Genomic DNA, 11800 nt, shown 5'->3' with positions numbered 1-11800 from the left:
GGGTGGCTTCCATGGCTGAGCGGCTGGCTCTGGGACCCTGACAGACCTGTCCCCTTCCATGGAGGACATGCAGCAACTGCTAGAGAAGCCATCCAAGGCAGGGAGAGAGGGGAAAAGAAGGCTTTGTTTTCCCTCCCATCCCTTATCTCCTGCCGGTGCCTCCCTTGGGCTGAATCTGACCTGCCAAGTCAGCTGACCCAGGGCAGGTACACAAGCCTGAAAGGGTAGACCTCCTGGGCACAAAGAAGAGGGGAGGGTGTGGAGTGGGTCTGTGGGCAAGTGTCATAGTGACAAGCATAAAGACATGTTGACAAGATGCAGACTATCTCCCAGAGTCCACATAAGAAGCAGTAACAGCAGGTGCCTCTAGGAGTTCGGGAGGCGGAGGGAGACCTTGTGTGTATTAAGTGCCCCAAGGTACTTATAAATTTTGCACCATGAGCCTACGCTGCCTATTTGAAACAAGATGCTTGTCTGACATCCATATTTAGAACATTGGAAGGGGCAAGGCTGCTGTATTTTTTCATGGGAAAACATCCTCCTGGAAAATAGATGCCAGCACAAACATCTCCGGAATATAAGCATGAGCAACTTCTTCCTGAACCCATCTCCTCAAGAAAGGGAAACAAAAGCAAAAATGAACTCATGGGACTACATCAAACTAAAAAGCTTTGTATGGCAAAGGACATCATCAACAAAACAAAAGGGCATCCTACAGTATGGGAGAATATATTTGTAAATGACAGATCCGACAAGGGGTTAACATCCAAAATATATAAAGAACTTACACACCTCAACACCCAAAAAGCAAATAACCTGATTAACAAATGGGCAGAGGATATAAACAGACACTTCTCCAAAGTTGAAATTCAGATGGTCAACAGACACATGAAAAGATGCTCCACATCACTAATCATCAGGGAAATGCAAATTAAAACCACAATGAGATATCACCTCATACCAGTAAGGATGGCCAGCACTGAAAAGACTAACAACAACAAATGCTGGCTAGGATGCAGAGAAAGGGGAACCCTCCTGCACTGCTGGTGGGAATGTAAGCTCGTTCAACCACTGTGGAAAGCAATATGGAGGTTCCTCAAAAAACTAAAAATAGAAATACCATTTTACCCTGGAATCCCACTCCTTGGAATTTACCCAAAGAATACAACTTCTCAGATTCAAAAAGACATATGCACCCCTATGTTTATCTCAGCACTTTTTACAATAGCCAAGATATGGAAGCAACCTAAGTGTCCGTCAGTAGATGAATGGATAAAGAAGATGTGGTACATATATACAATGGAATACTATTCAGCCATAAGAAAGAAACAAATCTTAGCATTTGCAACAACATGGATGGAGCTGGAGGACATTATACTCAGTGAAATAAGCCAGGCAGAGAAAGACAAGTGCCAAATGATTTCCCTCATTTGTGGAGTATAACAACGAAGCAAAACTGAAGGAACAAAATAGCAGCAGACTCGGAGACTCCAAGAATGAACTAGTGGTTACCAAAGGGGAGGGGTGTGGGAGGACAGGTGGGGAGGGAGGGAGAAGGGGATTGAGGGGTATTATGTCTAGTACACATGGTGTGGGGGATCACGGGGAGAACAGCATATCACAGAGAAGGGACATAGTGGATCTCTGGCAATTTGCTGCACTGATGGACAGTGACTGCATTGGGGTGTGGGTGGGGACTTGATAATATGGGTAAATGTAGTAACCACATTGTTTTTTCATGTGAAACCTTCATAAGAGTGTATATCAATCAATCATACCTTAATAAAAAATTTTAAAAAAAGAAAAACATGCCAGCAAAAATTTCTCCCCAAACCTCCTGTAATACATCCCCCAGAGGAAGCAGCTTTTTCTCTGTGTTTCTACAAGGGTCCTCTTCAAACTCTCCTCTCACGGCCTGTCCCTGAGAGAAGGGAACACGGCTCTGAGTGGAGGCAGAAGGTGGCAGAGCACCAGCTGGAATGGGAGAATATTGTCATCTCTTTGCAGCTGGCCTGCTGGTGATCTCACAACACATCTGCAGCCACTTAGAAAACTGCCAGCCAGAGGCCTCAGCGCACAGCCCGGACGGCGCCTGTGCCTGCCTAGCCACCTCCCGAGGGCAGCTGTTCTGACAGGCTCCCGCCTGCCCCCAGGCAACAGCACACACTGTGGCCACGAGAGCCTTGCTGAGCTTGTTGAAGTCTGTGAAGGCAAAGCAGAGGCACACTGTGCAAGTGGCTACCCAAGGTCACACTGTGTGTGCGCGGCAGCAGCGGATTCAGCCCCGATCTGTGTGGGATCATGAGTCCAGCCCGCTTACAGTGCCCACAGGAGCGCGGAGTCCACATGGGGTCACAGAGGCATCGGCCCCCACGCTGCCTCCCCTGTCCCTTAGGGAACCACACTGCAGCCATCCCTTACTGAAACTCTCCAAATCTGCTTTCCCAGCTATAAAGTGGGACCACAAATACACATCTAAAAGATGGTGATGGGGGTTGAATTAGCTGATGGCTGTAAAACTTCTGGTACATAGTAGGTCTCAACAAATATGTGTCCCCTTCTTGCTTCCCTTCACAGGTCCTTGTCCTGAAACCTCACCAGTTGCTTGAGGCCCAACAAGAATATGGACCTCCCTACAAAAACCTCAGGCTGTGTCAGAGTCCCATTGGGGTCAGGAAGGCCGGGGAGCTGGGCTCTCCCTGTGTCCAGGGACCCTCCTGTGCTGAAGCGCAGACGCCCCCCCATCTGCCTGGCATGCCGTCTGCCCTCCCAGCTCAAGGCAGCAGGGCAAGTTGGTCACCTTCCCTGCTGTCGACTCTTCCACAGCTGCTTTCCCAACTACATTCTGAACAATCTCCGTAAGGGAGGAAATGGAAATGCTCTCTCAGCTCAAGTCCCCTGCTCCTCAAAGGCGGGCTATCCAGTTCTCTGGCAGATTAACTTCTGGTAGCACATGTGGGGCTCTTCTCAGCTCCCTGATAACTGCCCTGCCCTGCCCCACCAATCTTGATGATCTAAATAAGCGACTAGATGGACTGCCAGATGGGGCAGTGGTACCTTTGTTTCTAAGCTAAGTATCCCAGGTCTGGCTCCTGGCCTCAGATCTCTCTGTATGGTGGAAGTCTCGTCACTCTCATTGTAGGCTCAGCCCCTCTCCAGGGCTGGTACTATTGAGGGTTGGTATCAGATGGAAGGAGCCTGAGACTGTCATTTAACTCAGTAGTTTAATTTCCTGGTGTGGACCTCACTGTATCATCCAGCCTAGAGACACCTCTCTCTTACATCAGCTCCCATAAGATCTGCAGATGTGCACCTGGCTAGACTTCTGCCATTGCCAAGGGCTTCCCCAAGCTGTTCTCTCTCACATACACACATCTGCTGAGTCGGCTAAATGCAGTTCCTGAGCATGGAACATAGAGACACAGCTCCTGATTGCCTATCCCCAGGACTTCATAGTCTAGCAGGAAGCACAGGAATGTAATGAGACATTACAGTGCAGTGTGGCCAGGGCTCTGCTGGAGTAGTGCATGAGGAACACAAACACACCCACACATACACATACACACAAAGGAAGAAGCACTGGAGTTTGCCCAGAGGAGTCAGGATGGTGCCTCATTTATCTCTTGTTCCAAAACAAGAGTTCCCATGCACTGGCCGGGATGAGTCAGGAGTTAGGCAGGGACACACAGAATCAGAGGGGAAGAAAAACATTAGGATAGGAAGAGAACAACCACAAAAACTAGTGGCATAAAAACCATATGTACTTGAAGATTCTGTGAGTCAGGAATTTAGATGGGGTGCTGTGGGGATGCATCTTCCCTGCTCCCCCATGCCTGGGTCCTCAGCTGGGGTGACTCTAATGTCTGGGGGTGTCTTGAAGGGTTGGGCTGGGCTGGCTAGAGAATGGGTTCAGCTGGGACCATGCGCAAAAGGGTCCGTGTGTGGGCTCTCCAGCAAGGTGGTCTTAGGTGAGTCAGACTTTCCACATCTCAGGTTCAAGACCGAGCATTCCCAGTGTACAAGGCAGAAGCTGGTGGCATTTTAAGACAGCCTCAGAAGGCAAGTGTCATCACTTCAACATACTTTACTGTCAAAGCTGTCGTAGGACCAACCAGATTCAAGAGATGGAGACACAGAATCTGATCTGCCTCTTGGTGGGAAGGAAAGCTAAACATTGCCCCAGAAAGTTTTCCAGAACAAGAATAAGTATCCCTTGAGCTGAATTTTGGTGGCAAAATAGAAATTTGCAAGATGGACGGAGTAAGCAGGGCCTCTCCGGCGGGGGCCTGGCAGCATGGAGCAGATTGCAATGACATAAAGTGAGTCCCATAAGATTTTGTAGGGCTCAGTAGAGACAACCTTTCTGCCACTTCACCAGGCAGCTCCTTCTGCTTGTCCTCCCCAGATGCCGGTCCCCAAACTGAGGGCTGAGTGGTCCCAGAAGCCTGGCCCCAGCCAGCCCCGGGGGAATGGAGAAAGCACAGGGAGAGATTCCACCTGGGAGAGGCTTTGAATGGAGTCGAGCTCGTCCCATACCCCTGTTCTCATCTGTAGCCCTTGAGTTAGAAACCCCTGAGGCCTAGCCAAAGCTTCCTTGGTTTGGTTTTTAAAGCACTAAAGGCTCTGTGTCCACTGGCTCGCATCCCAGCAGATCTTTCCATAATGGTAGTTCTTTCAGTTGTGGCATAAAAACTCAGAGTAGTTAAATAGAAAAGGCAAATTATTGGCTGTTGTAAATGGAGAGTTCTAGGAGAAAATCCTTGCATTTAAACAATGTCAGAATTCTCTCTCTTCCCCAGTACTCAGCTGTCCCTTTTTCTGTGTTGGCTTCATATTCTGGCAGAGTCTCCCCTACAAGTAACAACTTACAGCTCCAAAAGCTCTAGACTTAACCAATACTGAGGGCCTGCAAACCCCACCGAGGGAGGGCACCTCCTCGCTAAGGAAGGGGCAGTCCCAACAGCTTGGATCACATGCCCTTCCCAAAACGGATCAGCATGGCCATGATGATGTGGCATTCTGGCTGTGACTGAAGCAAAAGGTGCCCCCTGCCAGGTTAGCCCCACTAAACTGCATAGAATCACTTCGCTTCTAGAAACAGGGGTTCTCTAACCAGAGGGGAAGAAAAACATTAGTTGCCACGGCCTCAGGGCCACCAGTACAGCTGCACAGTCTGTGCACTGGACAAACGAGGCTGGGTTACTTTCTGTGTCTGCCCAGACACAGGAGAAGGGGTCCCTTTTTTTAATTCACGCAAAGGTGGCTGGGTAGACTACTGCTGGGCTTTTCCACTTTCCTTTCCCCAAGTGCTTCAGTACCGTCTGGAAACCCCTCCTCACCCGTCTCGTCCTAGTTCCCATCACTGGCCGGGATGAGTCAGGAGTTACGCAGGGACACACAGAATCGTGTCTTCTGCTGCGCTCATGGCCATACAGTTGTTCAGTTATGACTCATGTTTGTCTCATCAGGCTGAGACAGGCTCCACGAGGACAGGGAGTATGTCCGGGCTGCCCCCAGGCTGAAAGGAGGAGATGCGCGGTAAGATCTGTCCCGTGGCTAGAAAGAGAACAGAACTGTTCTTGCTGCCACAGCCTCTCTGATAGAGAGGGATGTGACCCAGGGCTTTGGCACTGAGAGGCTGTGGCTGGATCTTCCATCTCTGGAGACATTGCCCAAAGGAAGGCGCCTTGAATGGTAGGCACACAGGGCCACTACCCAAGGCTGGGGCTCCAGAAACCAAGCACCTTTCTCCAGGAGGCCTCTGGGGAAGAGACGGGGGCCGGGCTCCACCTGGCCCTTGCTGAAGGCTGCCAGGCAACTGCTCTAGGGCTCAGCTCTAGCTCCTGATTAAAACCAGATCCAGGAGCTTGGAGCCTTTGGTGGAACTGGATACCTATTGACATAGGCAGAGGAAATATACTGTGGGAGGGAAGGAGGCTGGCTGGCTGGCTGGCAGTAAGACTGTGCTTTCCTTTTGAAAGGCCCCCAGGATCCCTCGCTGTGTGGGGTGGTGACAGCCCTAAGAAACAGGAGCCTCTTGGAGACCTGTGGGACACACCCACTTCTCTTGTCATTTTATTCCCACTTCCTTTCTCCTTGTCTGCTTTTCTTAAAATAGAAGACCTGGGTTCAATCCCACTACCAACTTCACTCATTTTGGGTGAAGTTATTTAATCCCTCTGAGCCTCAGTTCTATCACCTGCAAAATCAGGACAAACACGGTACCTGCTTGGCTGGCTCATTGTAGGGTTAGAAGTGATCTTGTGTGAAAAGCGCTCAGCCAGGACCTGGAGTACAGTGAGCCCTTATTAAATGTCAGTATTGTTAGGCTTTCTCCCTCCCTTTTTCGCCATGGAAAGCTATCTGATACCGTTTAACCATAAGCATAATCCCTGGGGATCACAGTAAGGAACATATTTCATGTCTCAAATGGCAGATGTGGTGGAAAAGCACTCGCTGTAGGGTCACACAGCCTGGGGTTGTAATCCCAGCTCTGCCATTTACAAACTTACTCCAGGAACTTCACTTCTCTGAACCTCAGTGTCCCTATTGGTACAATGGGGACATAGAGAACACCTGCCTGTGCCCCAGGACTGCTGTGCATCTCCCACGGGACATGTGTGTGTGGGCAGGCTGAGAACTGCTGAGCCACACACCTTGGCCCACCTCCTTATGCTCCAGTACCATGCACTCCCTTCTGCCCTCCCACTGTCTCCTTGTTTGGTCTTTCTCCTCCTCTTCCCAGAGTCATGAGTCAAGCAAACTTTGTGGGATCATAGGGTGTCAGAGCTGGAAGACATCTTTGTGAACATTGGTTCAGTTGTTCTATTCAAAATCACTTGGGAAAGACACGGTTCACAAAAATTCAAATTCCTGGGCTCCAACCCAAATGTACAGAATCAGAATCTCTTACTTTTTAAGTGAAAACGTGTTTACATTTCACAATACATCTCATTGTAAGTGAATTCCAATGGTGCAGAAATAATGAGAGTGAACACAGCTAGTCCTCCAAGGACTCTGCTAACAGTCTGGTGTGTGTCCTCTAGGACTTCATGTTTTCCTGGGAAGAGCTAACCATACAGTTTTTATTTTTCCCAATAAACAAGATCACACATTTATAAAACTTAATGCATTGTGGATACCTTTCCACATCAGTACACCTATGTCTACCTCACTCTGACAGCTACAAAAACTCCATCATGTGGCTTATTGTAGCTGACTTAACCATTCCCCATAGGTGGACATTTTGGAGTCTCCCCAGTAACTCATACACGGCCAGTCCAGCCTCTGTACACATTTGGCAATGTCTTCTTTGCACAGATGATCAGCTGGAGACCCAAAATGGGATGCAAGCAGGCCAGGGTCACAGGACAAGGTAGGGACAGAACCATAGCTTACAACTCGGGTCTCCTATGTGCTCTTTGCATTGAACTATATCCCTACATCGATTTTTTTTAAGTAGTCAAAGGGAACTTAATTATATTTTCTTGAACATATTCCTGATAGTAAGAGAAAAAACTCGATGTTAATTTTATTACATGTATTTCTAAGAATTGGATTCTTCCCCAAATGTTCTCCGTTTTCACTTTTCCTCATGTTCTTTGTAAGAGTTCATGAATCAATAAATTTTTCCTATATATTGTTTCTGAAGCCAACATTTTTTTTTAATGCTAGAATCTCAAAATCCCACTTCCTGTGAGTACAAGAAACCTTGCATTCTGAGAGACCTTGGTCAAATTCCACTTTAGAGACCCCCCAGACCTGCCTCTTTCATTCACCATAACTAATGAGATTTCCTCTCTTGTGGAAACAAATGGAATGTTAAAATTGCGACTGTCATCTGTTTGTTTATAAAGTAAATTTCTCCAAGTCCTGTAGGTAACTCTCCCAGAAAGATAAGTTACTCAATTGTAACAAATACAACATGTTTGCAGAATCCTTGTGAGAATCTGCTCTTGCCCTGAAATCATGCTTAATACTCCACGGAAAGAATGACACATTACCCAGGAGGTAAGCAGTGTGACTGCAAGTGACAACTGTCCATCATGCCCCTCATCTCTAAAGCAGTGCCCTTGAAGCTGGTGCTGAGTTGAAGATAAATGTTTCAAATTTACTGCATTCATATCTACCGCATCACTCAGGGGCTAGTCAGAAACTGCTCAGGTTTCTGACAAAACAAGAAAAGGTGTCATTCCCAAACAACTGACCACCATGTGGGTAATACTTGAATGTTGTTTAGCCTCATCTTGGGCAAAAGATAATGGGGACAAAGGACGACAGAGTAACTCTTTTGTCTGTGACGTGCCTCTTGAGTCCTAGCACTCTGCCTTCTATCTTAGAATCAAAAGTAGACCCCTCTTATGGACCTTAGACTGTGGTTTCTAAACACCACTGCCTCCTAAAAGAATTGGGCTCCCTGGAAAAATGACTGACTCCAGGTCTGGAGCAGGAAACATACAAAATGAGCCTGGAGCATCTTGTCATATAGAATGGCAAGGAGGTTATCAAAGATGACTAGAGTCCTACTGGAAGACTCATTAGTCTATTTGAAGAGGCTCCCACTGGCCAAAGATGGCCCACTTTTAGCATCTATAAAAATAATGACTGCAATGACTTGAGATGCACCAAATATGTTTCAATGTACAAATTCCTGGTGATAGTCACAAAAGGAAAAAAAAAGATCCCACTAAAATGCGTTTGTCACCTTTGAAGAATGCCAGGAAAACCAATTTATTACTTAGAAAGCTAGTGAATGCAAGGTAAGAAGCAAACATTTATTCTGCCTTTGCTATACAAACTGTACCTCAAACCTCATAGTGGAGGCCAGGAAGTACCCTTTTATTGAAGTATCCCTGCTCATAAACAGAGATGGAATCACAGAATGAGAATATCCTGGTATTTCAACCTCTAGCAAAACCATGGATCTATGCAATGGTCATCATGGGCTGCCAGCACCATAGAAAGAGAGGCAACCAGAGTCCCCTAAGGAACCCTTGAAGACAAGCACGGCAAGCCACCCTTGCCATATTCTTACCAAAAATATCAATCTTGAATCTGACCTAACTTCCAGCTCTAATAACTTACAAGAAATACAAGAGACAAAGAACATGTTGAACAACACCACAGAAATGTAATCATCAAAATCCTGTGGAGGAAACTTTACAGGACAAACAACTGGTTTCGCCAACAAACACACTATAGCAAATAAAATGAGGTAGAGGAGAACTTACAGATTTTTAAAAGAGATTTAAAGACAAATCAACAAATCACAAAGTTAGTCATTTCAATCCTGATTTAATAATCAGGCAAAAACAGTTATGGGACAATCAGGAAAATTTGAACACTGATAGGAGATTTGGTGATATTAGGAATTATTTTCAATTTTTAAGGTGTGAAAATGATATTATAGTTATTTTTAAGGTAATTATTAACTTTCAGAGACATACACTGAAATATATATATAGGTGAAATCTCAAAATGTCTAGGATTTGTTTCAAAATAATCCAAGAGTGGAAAGAGTAGATGAAACAAGATTGGCCACAGTGGTTATTGAAGCTGGGTTGGGGGGGTTAACATGGGAGTCATTACACAATTCTAATTTTGTGTATGCTTGAAATTTTCTATAATAAAGAGTTTAAAAGAAAAAAACAAGACAGCTCCATCCAGAGAAGGAAGTCCCCCTATTTTGATAAACAACTGAAACAATCACTCTGGGTAAATATATCATTTCCTGAGTTCATCTCTTCATATTGGTAATACTTAAAAGTGGAGGGACTCCAATGGTTGGGATAAGCACAACTGTGCACCCACTTTGAGGGTTTACAGTCAAAGATGACTTCAAATCCACTCTGACCTGCATTTAACTGGCTCTTTGGAGACTTTGTGGAGAATAATTTTTCACCTAACAGCATAATGCATTTCTTATCTTACAGCAGTGTTTGCTGGACATTGGAGAGGATGTGGGAGTGGAGGGACACATATTGATGCAAGGGATATTTTTTACAAGATCTAAAGACTTTCCCGATACTAATGGGCAGTTACATAAAAGTGCCAAGGAGGAGGGAAGATCCCTGGAGTAGAGGACAGATGCCTCAGGAAGGAAGGGTGAGGTTGGGGTGGTGGTGTGAAGGCTGCATTTGCAGGCTTGCTGCCCCACATTTTCTCTGATGATATCCTTGCTGTTTACATGGAAATGTTGGCCGCCATGGTGATGAGAAGAGGCTGAGGTAAGAAGGATTTGAGAAATGTTACGCAGCGTCCATAAAATATTTTAACATAATTTTTTTCCTTTGAGCAAGATGGTATTGTCTAGTTCTATAGTATTGGTAGTCATCAAGACAAGGCCTCCTAGAAATCTGCAAGCCAGATAGGCCTCTGTCCTTCTTTCCACCTCAGTGTATCAGTTAGGAATGCTTTAAGTTGCAAGTATGGAGGTCACTGAATAACTGGTTTACACAGGGGCTTTCTTCTTTTTAAAAATATTTCAAAAAATACATCCAAAGAGAGGGAAGAGCTGCATTATCTCAGTGACTCTGGGCTAGCGTCTCTGAGATTCTCTTGGACTTTTTCCTCTGGACATAAGATGGCTGTACCAGCTCCAGGCATCATAATCACAGACCAGATTCAGAGGTGGTAGTAGGTAGATGTTAGCTTAGCAGTCTTCCTTCTCTATCAGGAAGAAAAGGTCTTTCCCAGAAGCCCCTTACAAACCTCCACCTAAGTCTCACCGGCCAGAACAGGGTAGCGTGTGAACTCTAGTTACAGAGCAGGCTGGGAGGACAAGCACTCAACATTCCCCACCTGCCCTGTCCGAGGTGGGCAGGGAGTGGGGATGGGGAAAGCCTCTGGTAAGTTTTCACAAAGCAAGCTGTAGAGCCAGCGGTGTGGGACCCGAGGTGCGGGCCAGGGGCCGGACGTGGCAGGAAGGTCTACGCAGGGACCCCGGAAGCTCTCGCTTCACACACCTTAACTCACTCACTCTGCACACAGACCGGCCAGGAGACTCCAACGCTGTCGCAGCGGGAGCGGCCGGGGCCCCGCGGCCTCGCGGGTCTGTACAGCCGCCGGGTAGGCGCCGTGGATGAAGTCAGGTGATTCGGCCGGCCAATCATGGCGCCCTTCTCCCCGGGTTGTGATTGGTCCAGAGCGGCCACATGACCAGAACCAGCAACGGGAGAACGTCTAAGTGGAATAGGCCCAGTGAGGCCAAGTGACGTAGGCTTTGAGTGACCTTCCTGCTGTGGACCCTGGGGCCTCTGAGTGAATGAGTGACAAGTTTAGGGCAGTGTTTTATTAATGTTATTCTGATGACAGTCATATTGTGTATAAGTTTCTATCCTACATGTGTGTACATTATGTGTCATATGCAATGTGTCTGTATCATACGCAATTATGTATAATACACAAAGACTTTAAGACAGAGGAGCGGCAATTCCCAGATTGGGTTCCATGGAACACTAATGCCCCAGGAGAGGTGTTCCATGAGGGAATGAGAAACACTGTGCCTTTTTTTCTAGATAATGAGGAAGGAACAGGGTTCCATAGAAACTGGCTGCCGCTCATGTCCTGAGTCTAAGTGAACCACTTGTGCGATTCCCACATCTCATCACCCCATGTTGTCCAGCTGGGCGAAGGTTACAGCTGGTAACTTCGTCAGCCTGCCTGACTATTCATCTCCTGTGAATGCTAATCCGAAGGGAATGCATGTGTCTCTTATAACATGCCACGTGTGATCCAGAACACGATGGAAGTAGGACGATTCAGAGAGTCAGGAAAGGGGAAGGTCCTCTTGTGTCTTCCC

The sequence above is a fragment of the Manis pentadactyla genome, chromosome 18, assembly GCF_030020395.1.
Source record: "Manis pentadactyla isolate mManPen7 chromosome 18, mManPen7.hap1, whole genome shotgun sequence".
In the NCBI taxonomy this organism is placed as follows: Eukaryota; Metazoa; Chordata; class Mammalia; order Pholidota; family Manidae; genus Manis; species Manis pentadactyla.
Note: the sequence above shows the minus strand (reverse complement) of the source record.